The sequence below is a fragment of the Dasypus novemcinctus genome, chromosome 4 (genome assembly GCF_030445035.2).
Source record: "Dasypus novemcinctus isolate mDasNov1 chromosome 4, mDasNov1.1.hap2, whole genome shotgun sequence".
Taxonomy (NCBI): domain Eukaryota; kingdom Metazoa; phylum Chordata; class Mammalia; order Cingulata; family Dasypodidae; genus Dasypus; species Dasypus novemcinctus.
In genome coordinates this window covers 77,389,821-77,405,303 of record NC_080676.1, presented here as the reverse complement: position 1 = coordinate 77,405,303, position 15,483 = coordinate 77,389,821, and the positions used below count along the sequence as shown (strand labels likewise).

At 48.5% G+C, this 15,483-nt stretch overlaps 1 protein-coding gene across 4 annotated transcripts in view; it reads right to left on the bottom strand.

Moving 5' to 3' along the window:
- Positions 1–8,776, bottom strand: part of SEMA5B (semaphorin 5B) — a 133,073-nt gene extending 124,297 nt beyond the window's left edge. For 2 of the 4 annotated variants that reach the window (XM_071214741.1, XM_071214743.1), the window contains exon 1: positions 8,496–8,766. The gene's annotated coding sequence lies outside the window, so the exon portion shown is untranslated. Of the gene's footprint in view, positions 1–8,495 lie in introns of all 4 variants that reach the window. The other 2 variants (XM_058295682.1, XM_058295684.2) reach the window with 2 other exon arrangements.
- Positions 8,777–15,483: the final 6,707 nt, after the last annotated feature.

The following is a 15,483-nucleotide window of genomic DNA, read 5'->3' as shown; positions in this document are numbered from 1 at the left end:
AATAATATTTGCATGTAAGGCAGCTGAGGAATAAAAGAGATAATGCATGTAAAAAAGTTTAGCAGACCATCCAGTACATAGTAACAGCTCAATAAACATTAGCTGTTATTATCAAATAATGGCTTGAAAGTACTGAACACTGATAGTTTAGGGGCTAGAGGTATGAAAGAGGAAAGAGCTGAGAAGGTGAAAGAAGAAATCAAGGATGCTGGATATTAGGAGCAGGAGAGACTTGGAGTTACTTTGAAGGGGAAAGACAGCAACTTATGGGACTAACCCAGAGGTAGGGCCTAGGAACAGGCCAAGTGTGGGATTCTAACCTTACATCAAGGTAGGGTAAAGCAGCCAGCTCACAGCCTCAGAGGAGTTTGGTGAACTCAGCTCTGAGTATGAGAACAGTCAAAAATGGTCTAAATGGTCTATGTTTAAAAGAAGCATAAATATTCTGCTTTTGCAATCTGTTCCAAGGAAGTAATCATCAATAGGCACAAAGATTTATGTATAAGGATGTTTGCAGCCGCGTTATTTATAGTAGTGAAAAATTATTTACAATCTTAATGTCCAACCACAGGGGGTTCGTTAAATAAATTATGGCACATCCCTATGATGGACTACCAAGCAGCCGTTAAAAAAACCCATTTTAGAAGAGTACATACGAGACAGGGAAAGGATCACAATATGCCGTTAAATGGCAAAAGCTGGTTACCAAAACAGCACCGATAGTATGATCAAGTTTAGTTACATGTATATCTAGAAGGAAATACATAAAGAGGGTGAATGAATATGCATTATTTTATGAATGCTTTTTAAGAAAAAAAATTACCAAAAAGAAGTAGCACTTGAAAGAAACTCCCACAACCACTTTATGATATAAAATCATTAAATTGAGAACATAGGAACAAAGTAGTAGCTAGATCTGAATGCCAGGAGCTGTAGCTGGTGCCCGTTAGAAAGGACCTGGCAGTTTTGAAGGGTTGAGGACTAAGAGATCCTGTATGCCATTGGCATGGGGCCAGGTGGAGCCTAAGAAAGAAAGTTAGATTTAGGTCAGTGGTTCTCAGCCATGGGAGCATATTAGAAGCTGCTGGGCCACTACAAACAACAAGAACAGCTACGAACCAATGCCGAGGCTCCACCCTCAGGGATTCCGATTAATTAAGATCTAGGACGGGGCTGGTAGGTTTTAAAAGTTTCCCAGGTGATTCTAATGGGAACCCATGAATTGGGCGTTGGGCTGGGCTGAGCACCTGTACGCAGTGGACACCTGACGCAGCTCCCCCTGATGCGCAGTAAGCCTTGCTCGCTAGTCTGGGCCCTGTCTGGGAAGGAAAGCTGGAGAGATGCTGAAAGGAAGCGGCGCCCCAAGGCACTTGGCCTATCCAAGATAACTGCCCTTCAGCCCTTGGGGGAATTTAACAGAAGTGCCCTTTAGACCTTGCCTGTTTGGAGACCCCTAGCTTTTGCCACAAGGACACTGCTCTCCAATTAGTCTCCAGATGAGGCCAAGGATACCAGATGACTCCTTAAACTGAAAGTACAGGGGGCACAACAAAAGGAAGAAGGAAAGAAAACCAGGACCCTGGAAAATCTACCAGGACCAGACTCAGAGACAGTGGTATTTTCCTCTTCTGTCCCGTTTTTGGATAGAAACACACACTGGCCAAGAGAGTAGTTTGTGGACCTTACTACTAGTCTTCTTTGGTGGGCAAGGCCAGTCCAAGGGCTCCCAGTTTCCCCAGGAGCCTTGAGGGAAGAGAAACAAGGGGCAACAGGTCTGCCAAAAACAAAAGTTTGTGTTAAATCATAAGATCTCCCCCAGCTTCTCACTACAGATAGAGTTACTCAAGGAATGAAGGAAAAGAGAAAGAAGAGGCCTGGATTGGGTGCTTGACACACAGGATCCATCCATCCCTGAATAATTAAGAGCCAATTGCAGCTCTTTTGTAATCCCCAGAGCTGGGCTCCTGGAGACTTTCAGGATAATGACAGGCAACAGGGAGGGAGCTCTACCTCAGGGAGACTAGTGGGGTGGACAAGTAGGGGTGGATCTAAATTGCTGCTCCACAAGCCATTTCTCTGAAGCTGCCCCCCTTGATAATCACACTTCAACTCTGGAAGAGGAACACAGATGCAGATAATCCAGCTGCCAGATCCATAAAGCACAGCTTGGCAGTGCACTGCATCTATGTTTACCAGTCATGTGTGTGCATCTACTTATACACTCACACCAATACCTAAATATACAGCAGATTTACCTTCCAAATGATTCTGGCTCACACTGAGGCTGAAAGGCGAATGCATTTTCTAAAAATGGAGTGACAGGTAGGTGGGGCTAACCATAGAAGCTGGCTGGATGGTAACTGGAAACTAGCCTAAGACTAAACATTCACCACAAATAATCCACAAAGAAGTGGATGAGCCACTCCTGGAAAATCCAGGTGTAACTGCAATGTCCACACAAAACCACTGACCTTGAGGGCCAGAAAAGGCCTTTGGGTTCATCTGACCATGCCACTTTTACAAATGAGGATTCTGACGGTTTGGCATAAGCATCTCAAGTGGGGAAGCTTCCTTCATTTCTCACCAGCCTCCTCCTTGGAAATTTAAACCTATCTCTTCTCATTTGATACTCAAGGGATGGGCAGAACAGATGGTCTCCCAACCATCCTCCAAATACCAACCTTTCCCATCACAGAAGATGTGGGCCAGGGACTTTCCTGGTTCAAATGCAAATATATGCTGATAATATCGACAAGGCTTCAAAATCAAACGAGTTCCATGTACAAATCTGATTAAGTCATACTTATTAAAAGCAGATCAATGAGCGCAGTGTCATAGCGGGACTCGGCACACACAGCATGGCTTTTAAAGGCTTTCATCTGCTTAGGGAAAACTCAACAGAATCCTTGTCCTCCTATTTCAATCCAGAGAATGGAGAAGGATAAGCAGTACCACTGTCAGGAAGTGTGCTCAAGGTCAAACCCTTCATAAGCCCACCCTCCCAGTGGTCCCTCCTCCTACTCTCCCCACTATGCCCAGCAGCAAATTGGGCAGGAAACCATCTCTTTTTCCACTCTGAAGATGCAAAGTGCAATCATCTCTCATTGGTGAGCCCTCCACTAATGTCGGGATTAAAAGGCGCATGCTGCAAGGTTTAGTTTTCATGCTCACTAAAGCAAAACACGAAAGCAGCAGGAAAGTGACATGGCAGTGCCACAAAACATTCAGCAACACCCCCCGGCCCACCCTTCCATTTCAGAACTCTGCTCCCAGCTGGAACTTCTCCCTGTTGCTTTCTTAGCATTCAATCCAGTTCTAAGAGAAATTTCTTCAGAAAGAAAGTCTTAAAGAAGATTTCTCCGTCTGAGATAGAGAATGGCACACACAAAGATCCATTTCTAGGCTGTCAGAGAGCCATCGCCACAGCTAAGGCAGATATCAAAACAAGGTCACAGAGGGGAAGGTTCATCAAAGTAGAGCACTATGGCAGTGAAAAACCCAGGTGTTACCCATGCAGGTTGAAAAGAAGGACTCGGTTCAGTTGATCCAATGAAACTTTATCAGCCAAGACACTTGCTTTCGCCTTTTGTCATAGATTTAAGACCAAGTTACTTAACCTTTCTTCATATTTTAAGACCAGGTTTATTAAGTTAGAAGAGTACTTAGTGAGGGCTAAATGCAAATGTAAAATTCTGAAGGTAAAAAAAAAAAAACATACATTAGAAGTAATTCTATCACACGTGCGCATGTATGCATCATCAGGAAATGACGACAACTTAGGTGACAGACAAAGGTGACTAAATGAGGCAACGGACAGACCCCAGGACATAGGGGATCAGACCCTTAAGTATAAATAACCAATACTCCTTCCCAACAGTTCTCATCCCCAGGTCTCTAGATGCCTCTGTCTATACCACAGGAACCAGGCAAGGTTGAGCAGCCTCATTTGATTAGCAAGAAATCTGAGGCATGGAAAGGTGAATTGGGCCAAGGACTCCAGCCGTCTCAGCCTTTCCCTCAAACCCTGAGCCACCCCCAAACCCTTTGGAAAACTTCAAACTAGCTCTTAAGTCATCCAGAAAAAACTACAGGAAAAAAACAACAGTAAAACCCATTACAGAACTTGAGGCCATGCTAGTAATTGTGTTCTCCTAGTCATGGTGATTCACCTCCATCTGGGGAGAAGAAAAGCATGTCTTGTTTTCTGTTGCATCCATAGTTCCTAGTTCATTACCTGGCATAAAGTAGGTTCTCAGTAAATGATGAACACTGAGTTTATTACTGCTTATAGCAGTTTGATATGGTTATGAATTCCAAAAATAGATACTGGATTATGTTTGTAATCTGGTCTGTACCTGGGTGTGATTGAGTTATGATTAGGGCTTTGATTGGGCCACATCATTAGGGCATTGAGCCCCACCCCTTGGTGGGTGGGACTCACAGATAAAAGGCATGGCAAAGGACAGAGTTGAGGGTTTCTGATGTTGGAGTTCTGATGGTGGAGTTTGATGCTGAAGTCTTAAACTGGAGCCCCAGGAAGTCAGCACACAGAGGAAAGAGAAGCAAGTCCTGGGAAGAGAGGACCTGAGCCAGGAGAAGAACCCAGAGGAATAGAGATGGCTCCTTAGACATGGCAGAACCCCAGGGAGAGAGACAGAGCTGTTCATCTAACAGCTGACCTTGTGGAGAGAGGCAAAATCTAGAGAGCCTCATAATCTACAGCTGACCTTGTAGAAAAAACAGAGGAGCTGAGCCCAGAGGAACCCAGGAAGCCTGAACCCTCGCAGACGTTGGCAGCCATCTTGCTCCAACATGTGAACAGTCTTTGGTGAGGGAAGTAGCTTATGCTTTATGGCCTGGTATCTGTAGGCTCCTACCCCCAAATAAATACCCTTCATAAACACGAACCAATTTCTGGTATTTTGCATCAGCACCCATTTGGCTGACTAATACACCACTCTTGACCTAACTTATCCTGTACCCGGAAAATAAAGCCAACACTGTAGGACCATAGGGAACATTTGGCCACTGCTGGGAGTGTGGGTGGAGGGGCACCAAGTTCAGCCCTGGGCATTCTAAGGTGATGTAACAGGATCATGGGCGTTTGTAATGGGAGATTTGTCCTGATGCTCTTTGTGTCCACCCTACCAACCTCACTTCTCATTGAAAACAGTTGACTGTTTGACTGTATGGTAGTGATCTAAGTTGTTATCTTGTTGCCTTTCCCTGTGGGATCTGAAAGATGATCAAGATTAAGAAATCTTTCAAATAATTGACCCCAACAGCATCTTCTTCTCAAGTACACACACTCCATCCACCAGTCTTCAACTTTTCCACACTGACCCTCCATAAAAGTCTGCCATTCCCTTACCGCCCTTGCTGGGTCTCCCCTTCCCACTCAGGCCCCGGTGCTTTCACGACGCTCCTTGGGATCCCTGAACATCTGATGTGAGCATGTAGTCTTTTCTCATCCAACTCCTGAACAAGGCTTTACAACATTAAGGAAAGCAAAAAAGGCATGGTTGATTTTTATTTTCAAAGAATGAAATTCATTTATGGGTTCCTGGTGGGAGTAGAAAACATAATTTCCAGTCCTGACTTTGCATCTAGAACCTTGTCTCAATGGATGTAACGCACTCAGATCTGTAAAAACAAGATATCTCCCTGGCCTCAAGGAACTCGTCGTCTTAGAAGAATCCAAGTAGGGCTGAGGGCAAGGCTGAGCTGCAGTGGTCCAGCAGATGAGAGGTAAGACCAGGCTGTGGAACGTTCCAATGAATCCCCAAGATACAGAGAAACATAATAACATGTGCATGCAAAGTGGAAGAGATCATTCCTTAGCACTGTAATTTCTTGATCTGTAGAAAGAAGTTGGACTAGTCAAGGGTGGTAAACTGGTTTTGTTTGGACAATTTTATCTGGCCAGTTTGACTTTGAACCTCCAGTTGCCCACAGGCTGGGCTATTCCTCTAATTGTTACCTGCTGGCCCCTCTGTAGGCATTTGAGTTTATGACTCCCCTGACATGGGCAAATTCCAAGGCCTCTTCTAGGTTTGAACCTCTGTAAGAAGTGACTTTCAAACAAGCCAGTAGGGCCACTCTAAAACAGGAAAGCTTCTGGGGTTCCTCCAGTCCTCAAAGGGAAGCGACAGTCTACAGAGCTAAGATGACCCTCTCAGATTCTCTGCCTTTCTAGCCCCTGATAGTGGTAAGGGAGCCGCTTCCCACCCTCTCCTGCCCCATCCTCCCTATACAAACAGCTGGCTGTGAGGGAGGTGCTGGCTCCCCTTCTAAGGGCAGAGTCAACAAGCCCAGCTCTCCATCCCACCTGAATCATATCCAGCTTTCCTCAGCTGCCCAGTCCTCTCCTAAAGCCTAGGCCATCCTTTGGTGCCAAAGCCTTGCTGCTCTGTACTGCCTGTGCATTTGCCCTGTCCCTCCCTGAGAACCACACAAGTGTCTTGGGATCAAACTGGTGAACTTAGCAACTGCTCTAGCCCTTTTTTTATACACCAGCACCAGCACCTAGCAAGGCTTGCACACAGCAGATGCTTAAAAACTGCTTGGTGCCCACAGTGATGATAACAGTGGCCCTTGTCAACCCTTGGGGAAGGCTTTGACACTGACTCCCTGGGAAAAGAGATCTGCCAACCCTTCCCAAATCGGTGGCAGGGACTACAAATTTGCAGAAAGGAAAGAAGGATCCCTACTTCTGAGGGTCATAGGCCCAGGGCTCTTCTCACTGCCCTACAGGTGAAAAAGTGGCAAACTCTCTCACTCTCTGATTTTTTATCCCCCTTCCTCCTTCCTTTGGAACCCAGATTTGTGGCAAGATACTACCTGTTTCCTTCCAAGCTGCTTTTTAACCTGCCCCCCCCCCCTTTCCTTAGTTGTGGGGTCCAATTCTACTGCTTAAGTTCCCATCTGCCCCTACTTCAAGGTCATTTACTAGAAAGGGTGAGAGGCCACTTCTGAATGTCAAGAAGAAGGGGGAGAGGGGGAGAGAGAATGGAGGCGAACAGGCTAGAAGAAGGGGAAAGGGAGGGGGGATTGGAGGAGGACCAAGAGCAGGCAGGCGGGCGGGGAGGACGGTGGGGAAAGGCGCCGCGGAAAGAGAAGAATGGGGGAACGAGGGGAGCTGAGAAATGCCGACGGAGGTGGGATTCGCTGGGGGCTGAAGAACAGGGTGCGGGCTGGGGTCAGAGGGGAGGCGGTCGAGGTGGGGTCTACACTCAGGCCGGCCTCTGGCCGTCCTATTCCAACTCCACTAGTTCGGCCACAGGGAGGATTGGGAAGGAGTGCACCCTCCGCTCCCCTGGCTCTCATCCTGCACCCCTGAAGGCCTGGAGAGGATCGCAGGGGTGGGGGCAGAATCCGGCGGTTACCTCTTCCTAAACAAATCAGGCGGAGGAATGCGAGGAATGACCCGAAGACGGGACACGGGTGTGGGGAGGGGGCAAGAACCACGCTTCAGGTGGCTCCTCCTCGGGGTTTAAAGTTTGCAGCCAGCCAAGGAGCCGGCTCGACCCTCCCTCCGCCGCCCGCCCCGCGGCTCGTTCCGCGCGGCCCCTCGGCCTCGCCTTCACCCTCGGCGGCTCCTACCGCCACTTTCCGCTCGGCGCCCGCCCGGCTCGGGTCCCCCAGACCCTCTCCCGTCTCCATCTTCCCGGTGCCCGCGCGCCCCCCGCTCCCTCCCTCCGCGCTGGATCTCCGGCACGACGTGAGCGGAAAGTGAATGGGCAGCCCCAACCACAAAGACAAATTACCATGAGAAAAATAAATCAGGAAATCTCGGTTCGCGTCCCCGGTTCCCTCCGCCGCACCCCTCACCGCCCGCCCAGGCGGGAGCGTGGGGTTCCCGAGCCGCTGTATCTGGGGCCTGGCGGGGCAGAGTTTGGGCTCCGCGGGGCCCTGCCAGGGCAGGGGTGTCTTGCGGGGGGAGGGGTGTCTGGGAAGAATCTGGCGGGGGCTTCCGCTGGCCGCGGCGGCGGAGCTGGGACGGCCCTGAGCGCGGGATTTCACACTCCGAGCGGGCCACGCGTTCCCACGCGCCTCGCTGCCCTCACTCTCCCTCCACTGGGTTACTCGTCGACCCTCTCTGAGTCCCCATCTCAGCAGCAATCTTAGGGCCTCTGCCCCACTCTGTCCCAGCCTTTCACTCGTTCGTGCCCTCCTCCAGGCCCCGGCCCGGGGTCCCCAGCGCGGCTGCATCCCAGACGCGCCGACCGTGGCCAGGGCTATGGCCAGGTGCAGCCGGGACCCGGGGCACACCGGCGGAGGGAAAGCGGCAGCACCGAGAACGCCCCAGCCAAGCCAGGCAGCGGACGGTGCGCAAACCTAGGGACCCCCTCTCCTCCGGCCCACAGCCTCCTCCCACCTGGCTCCAACTTGCCGGCGCCCCCGGGCCCTACCTTTTTACCCACCCGAGTTGCTGAAGTTTGCAACTTACAGCCCCAGCCCGCGCAAGGGAAGCGCCCGGGGCTCCCGGGACTCACCTCCCGGCTGCGGGCGCAGGTGCCCAGCTCCCGGCGGCTCTCCCGGCTGCGCGGCGCCCAGGGGGCTGGAGGCCGGTCTGGGAACGGGGCGGCAGCGCAGGAACGGCCCCTGCCCGGGCTCGACGCTTCCGTGCAGTGCCGGCCCGGGCCCGCGCGGCTGCGCTCGGGTCCTCCGGCAGCGGCTGCACGCGCGGCCGACCCGCCCGGCTCCGCGGAGCTGGGCTCTGGCACCAGCCGCGGTGTTCCAACTAGCTCCCGACCCGGCGCGCCCGAGAGCGGGGGGAGGAGGAGGCCGAGGGATTAGAGGGAGGGAGGGAGAGGCGGTGGAGGAGGAGTTGGGAGCCAGGGGAGAGAAGGAGGGGAGCGAGAGCGAAAAGGAGGAGGGGGTTGGAGCGGACCTGCCGCGGCGGGCGCGTCACCCGTCAGTCCCGAGGCGCGCGGAAGAGCACGAGGGGGCGCCCTGCATTCCCCCCGTCCCCGGGTTTGGCTGGACTCCCTCCTCTTGCTTTCCAAATGAGGGTGAGCAAGCTCCCCTTGTGTCCCTTGGCTGGCACACTAGCGGCGAGACCTAGGTCCCCCGGTCACCGGCTACCTTTTGCCCCAGCCGTTTCAGCGCCTTCAGCAACCCCTATCCCGAACCAGACATTCTCCCCGGGAGTCTTGTGCCGTCTGCCCTCCTTAACCCTTCCGGCCTGAAGAAAGGCTCCTTTCCTGTCTCTACCCCCCAAATTCCCCAGCCCTATTAATTAGGAACGATCTTTCTGCCCGTGGGTTTGAAAAGGAAAGAGACCAAATACAAAACGGGAGAAATTTGGTATATACTGCAGTGGAAGGGAGGGTAGCTGCTGGACAGTACTAGAAAGCCAGAACTGGCTGGTTTAAGGTTAACGGTACTAATCGTACGACCTTGGGTGAACGTCTCCAAGCCTCAGTTTCCTCGACTGTAAACTGGGGTTGATGATGATACCCGCCCTAGAAACTGATTATGAAAAACAAGTAGGGGGTACAACGAGAAAATAACATCAGGAACCTTGGGAGGACATCCAAGAGATGAGCTATGCAAGGAGGCGGTGGGGTGTTCTCGGCTGAGAAGGGAGGGTTTAGCGTGATTAGAGTGAGGCTGAATTGTTACAAGTGGTGATCTTGTGTTTCGAATGCCAGAAGGTGGGAGGGGAGGGAAGGACTTAGGGGCAAGCTTCGCGTGCTAGCTACCCGGGCTATTAGAGGGATGGGAATGGAGCCCTCTGCTGAGCAAAAAAAGGAATGTTAAAATAAAAAAAAAAGGTGACCTAAGAAAAGAAAATGAAAGAGTGAAGGATAAAGACAAAGGACCTGAAAAACTACCACCAGGGAAGTGTGATTCTAAGAGATAACCAAAGAGAACTGTGAAACAGAAACAGGCAAGTTGGAAGAAGAAAAACATTAAAATACTTTTTAAGGGTCTGGGAGAAATTGGAAATTAGGACAAAGTCGATTGAAGCATTTTAGGTGACAACATTCTGGATAAAGGAAATCCTGAATAAAAAGAGGAATGGAGACAATCAGCGCCCCAGAGCGGCTCTCTCACACGCGTACAGGTATACCTTTGTACCAAGGTGAGAAGCAGTTAGGCCAGCATGATGGGAAAGAAAGAAAAGGTGTGCTCTGAATCAAGAAGGGTGGTTATGAGATGCTGTAAAAAGAGAAATGATGCATGATCTCAGAGATAAGGGCTTTCTAGAACAACAGAAATGCTGAAACTCAATGTGCAGAATGGAGAGGAACTTGCAAAGCTAAAACATATTCTGGACAAAGAGAAGTAAGATGCAGAGAACAGGAAAAACAAAAGGAAACAGGCATGTCTCTGGGTGTGCCAGTCTGGTAACCAATCCATTTAATATTGATGTAGACATCTAGTTGGAAGAGACATTGCAAAGCACCGAGTGCAGGCCTATCGTTTTACAGAAAAGGACAATGAGATCTGGAGATGGGAAGGGATTCTCCCACAGTCCCAGGCTGGGGTGGGGGCATCTTTGAGACCGGGGCCCAAGTATCCTGATCCCAGTCTGGGAAGCTTCCACTCCTGTGAGTGTCACCCACCCCACACACGTGCCAATGGCCATACCTATTGTCATTGCAAAAGCATAAATGTGTGAAATATATAGACCCTTTTAGATTATTATAAAAGCACTAAAGTATTCCATATACTGTAGGGAAAGAGGATGAGCAGGAGAGTTGCCTGGTTGGGAGGCTGGACAGAGTGCCTCCTGGTGGGTCTGTCAATCACAGCTCTCTTTTGAAAGGCAATGAAAAGCTTCTCCATCCTCACTACATTCTCTCACCCTCCCTCTCTTTTTCCACCATGTTTTGTTGTTTTCTCTCTTTCTTCCCTTTCCACCATGACTTCATACCCTTTCCTGGCTCTCCCTTTCCACATTAGGAAGGAGTGTGGGAGGGGGCTTGGGTCAGGCAGAGAAAGGAGGAGACCCCAGCCTGGGGACTGGCAGAAAACCTTCCTTTTCAAGGTAAGCAGGAGCCAAGGAGGGGAGACATTCGAAGAGACACAGACAGAGGAGCAGGGCAGCTTGCGAGGCAGGACTAATTAATCCTAATTACATTCTACAGTATTGTATTGATTAAGAGTGATTACTCAAGGGCTCTCAATACAAGAGAGCTTCAGAAGCCCAAACCTCAGGAAAGGACAGTTTCTTTACAGCCTAGCTTACCCACTGCTCCAGGCATCCCCCAGAGTTTGGCAAACCAGCCTTGTTAGAACCACTGGATCATTTACTTGGAATGAAATCTGGAGCGTTGATCCCATCACCACAGTGTCACCATCAGCTTCTGCCACCTTCCTTACCTTGGCAATAACCTATGCAGTAATTACTCCTATTAGGAGCAATTCTCCATCTACCAAAACAGTGTTAATGAAGTAGCATGTAAATACAGTAATTAACCAGAATTATCCAAAACAAACAGGTAAAACTAGAGGTAGAAAAGAGTTCTTAAAATTCACCCTTTATACAGAAATTCCAAACTTATCTTGAAGGAAGGCACCAAGAAGTTGAGGAATTAGTCCCAATTTTTATGCTCAAGAATGGCAAAACTGGGAGTACAATTCTGTCTCCTCTTGCCCACCTGAGGCCGTTTTTCTGGGAGATCAAACTACCCCCTGAACAACAAGAGTGCGGCCTCTCCCAGCAGACCATTTGCTGTGTTTGTGTGTGTACGCATGCCTGTGCATAGCCCAGGTGCAAATACACATCTTTTCTGGCAGCAAAAGGCTGCCACTTGTGTACTGACAGGAAAGAGAGAATTTTAAGTTAAAAGGCAGCAGTCACTGATAATGTCCAAATAGTTTCCTGGTCCCAGAATTGCCTGCATACAGTGTCAGGAGAAGACAAAAGAAAAAGAAAATTCCCACCCCAGAAGTCATTGTGGATTTGTAAACAAAAGCCTCCTCAGGTCAGAGGAACTGAAGTGTCACTAAATGGCAGCTTTGCCATTGTCCTGGGCTAATACCAGAGAAGAGAACTTCCTTCCTTCCACAAGTGTCATTCCTGTGCTAGGCGGAGAGTTCATAGGAAGGGGAGAAGGCCATAGCCCTGCCCTCCAGGACCTCCTAGCAGACGGAGGAGGCAGACACACTCAGAGCAAACCCAGTGACTGTAACTGGGCCAGTGCCTCTGGAATGCGAGGGCCAGTGAGCAGCTCTGACCCGCAGGCAAGGTGGCCTTCCCAGGAAAGGGGCATTCTAGTTGGGAGTGGAAGAAGGGGCAGGAATGTGCCAGACTGAGAAGCAGGAGGTGGTAGAGGATTCCAGGCAAAGGAAATAGCATGTAGAAAGGCACGAGGCGATATAATTAGATCTCTCTTTTACAAGAATCACTTAGCCCTGAATAACAGATTCAGAATGAGGTGAAGCAGTAAATGAGAGAAGGCACATCGTGTGGTGGAAAGAGCCCTGCACCTGTAGTTAGGACATCTCAGTTCTAGGACCAGCTCTGCCACTGACCAGCTGGGTGTCCTTGGACAAGCCTCTTAACCCCTTCGACCTAACTTCCCCATGGATAAATGAGAGGGGTTGATCTCAATGGTTTCCAAGGCCCTTCTAGTACATGCATTGTAGGATGCTAACTCTACTTGAAGATACTTCTTTAAATCTTGCTCTAAATGTTGTTCTTTACCTTAGCTACTGCACATAGTCCTTTCCACACAAAATAAGTGTCATTGTTGTAACTCTTGATTGTCATACCCTTGTGAAAAATGTAGCAACACTCTCCCCCTTGATGATCGCACTCAGTCTCCGTGCTGGTGACTTCCAAGTTTGTCTCTGCAGCCCTGACCAATTTTTTCTTTGTTTGTTTCATATAATAAACTTTATTTTTAAACAAGTCTTAGATTACAGAAAAGTTACATTGAGAATATAGGGGATTCCCATATACCCCATCCCCTCCTCCTCTCACATTTTCCCCTATTAATAACATGTTACGTTAGTATAGTACAATTGATAAACCAATATTGAAGCATTGCTACTAACCAAGGTCTATAGTTCTCATTATGGTTTATACATTGCACCATACAATTTTATAGGTTTTGACCAAATGTATAATGACTTGTATCCTTCACTGCAATATCATGCAGAGCAATTCCAATGCCCTAAAAATGCCCTGTGTTCCTCCTGTTCTTCCCTCCCCCTCCTGTCAGAACCTCTAGTAAGCATTGTCTTTTTATCAATGTTACAAGTTTTCTGTTACAACAATAAAAATAAATCTACTTTGGTTGCATTCTCCCCTTATGTTTATTCATTCTTCAATCTTGAGGATTTGGGGATGGTGATGCCTACTCTGCTTCACATTGAGAGAGAGCTTAGATCTTATGGGGCAGATGGAAGGAACTGTTTTACCTGCAGTTGTAGACACTCTGTTTTTTGGGGGATGAGAGTTGGCCATCATGGTCATTTTGTTAGTTGCTCTGGGTCTGAGGAACTGGAGAGTAGGTGTGGGCAGCAACTCTGCTGAGATTCGGAGTACAAATGGCATATGAACAGATTGAAGATTTAAGTCTCTGGGACATATATTTAATGGGTATAGTGCTAATTATAGGCTCAAATAAAAGGGTATAAGAATCATGTGTAGGGAAATTTTAAGTGAGTCTCATTCTGTTACATTGCAAAATAGGTTATCATATATTCCAAGGTAAGGCATGCCAGCAGGGTGCTGATTTCATTGGGTTGTGTGCCTTATCTGTAGTGTCCTGATGTTTCTAGAGCTGTTGAGAGTACCCCATTTGAGGCTTTGTTTATTGTGGCAGTTAGTGAGATCCACCTAAGATGTGCATAAGCATAACCTTTGGAATGACCTCCTGACTCACTTTGAAATCTCTTAGCCATAAAAACTCTTTTTTTTTTTTTTTTTTTTAAAGATTTATTTATTTATTTAATTTCCCCCCCTCCCCTGGTTGTCCGCTCTTGGTGTCTATTTGCTGCGTCCTGTCTCCTTGTCCGCTTCTGTTGTCGTCAGCGGCACGGGAAGTGTGGGCGGCGCCATTCCTGGGCAGGCTGCCCTTTCCTTTCACGCTGGGCGGCCCTCCTCACGGGCGCACTCCTTGCGCGTGGGGCTCCCCCACACGGGGGACACCCCTGCGTGGCACGGCACTCCCCGCGCGCATCAGCGCTGCGCACGGCCAGCTCCACACGGGTCAAGGAGGCCCGGGGTTTGAACCGCGGACCTCCCATATGGTAGACGGACGCCCTAACCGCTGGGCCAAAGTCCGTTTCCCTAAAAACTCTTTAATATTTAATATTTCTCCCTTTTGGTCCAGGTCTTTTTCCAAATGCTTTGCTGGTTGGGATAATAATAACCAAGGGATTGGTAATAATCTCTCAGTGCCAGTGAGGCTTATCCCCGGGAGTCATGTCCCATGCTGGGAGGAAGGTAATGAGTTTATTTGCTGAGTTTGGCTTAGAAAGAGGCTACATATAAGTAACAAGGAGGTTTTTAGGAAGTAACTCTTAGGAAATAGTTATTATTAGGCTATGTTTCAATTTTATAAGGATAAGGTTCTCTTGAAGCACAGACCAGTTGCCTGCTCCCCTTGCTAGGTGAACATCTAATAGGTAGCTCAAACCTGACATGCTCAATGCTTAACTTCTGGTTTTTCTCTCCTAAACCAGCTCCTCCCTCAGATTTCCTCAGCCTAGTAAATAAAAACTCCATTCTTCTAGTTCTTCAAGGCCAAAATTTGAAGTCATTCCATACTCCACATTCAATCTGTCAGTAAAATTTTTTGTCTCTACCATTGAGATATTTCCAGAAACTCACCTCTCCTCCACTAGTACTCCAATTCAAATCACCTTATTCTCTTACATGGATGTTTCCCCTCCTTGCATCTATCTTTGCACCTACAGTCTGTTCTCCACACAGAAGCCAGCCTAAATCAGACCCTGTCATTCCCTTGCTTTGAAACCTTGAGTGGCTCTCTAGCTCACTAGAGAAAAAAATCACATCTTTATCAGGGCCATAAGGCACTTTCTGATTTGTCCTTTCTGACATTATCTCCCTACTTCCCCTGCCTCCCTCCCTTCTTTAGCCACACTGGCCTCCTTGCTGTTTCTCAAACACCCAAGTCTCTCACCTCAGGGCCTTTGTACTCATGTTCTCTCTGCCTGGAAAGCTCTTCCCTGAGATGTCTGCCTGGGTAATTCCCTAACTTGCTTCAGTCTCTTCTCAGTAGTTCATAAGAAATGCATTCCTATCCTTGCTAAAATGGCAAACCCCTGCCATTTTCTATTGTCACCTGACATTGAACATGCTTGTGTATTGTCTGTCCCCTCTGACCAGAATATAAATTCCATGAAAACGCAGGTTTGCCTACTTTATTCTTTGTATAACCCCAGCCCACAAAACAGTGCCTGGTAAAAAGAAGTATAAAATAATGGTTTAGCGAATGAATCATTACTATTATTACCCCACTTTTCAGATAGGAAAACTAAGGCTTAGTGATACAG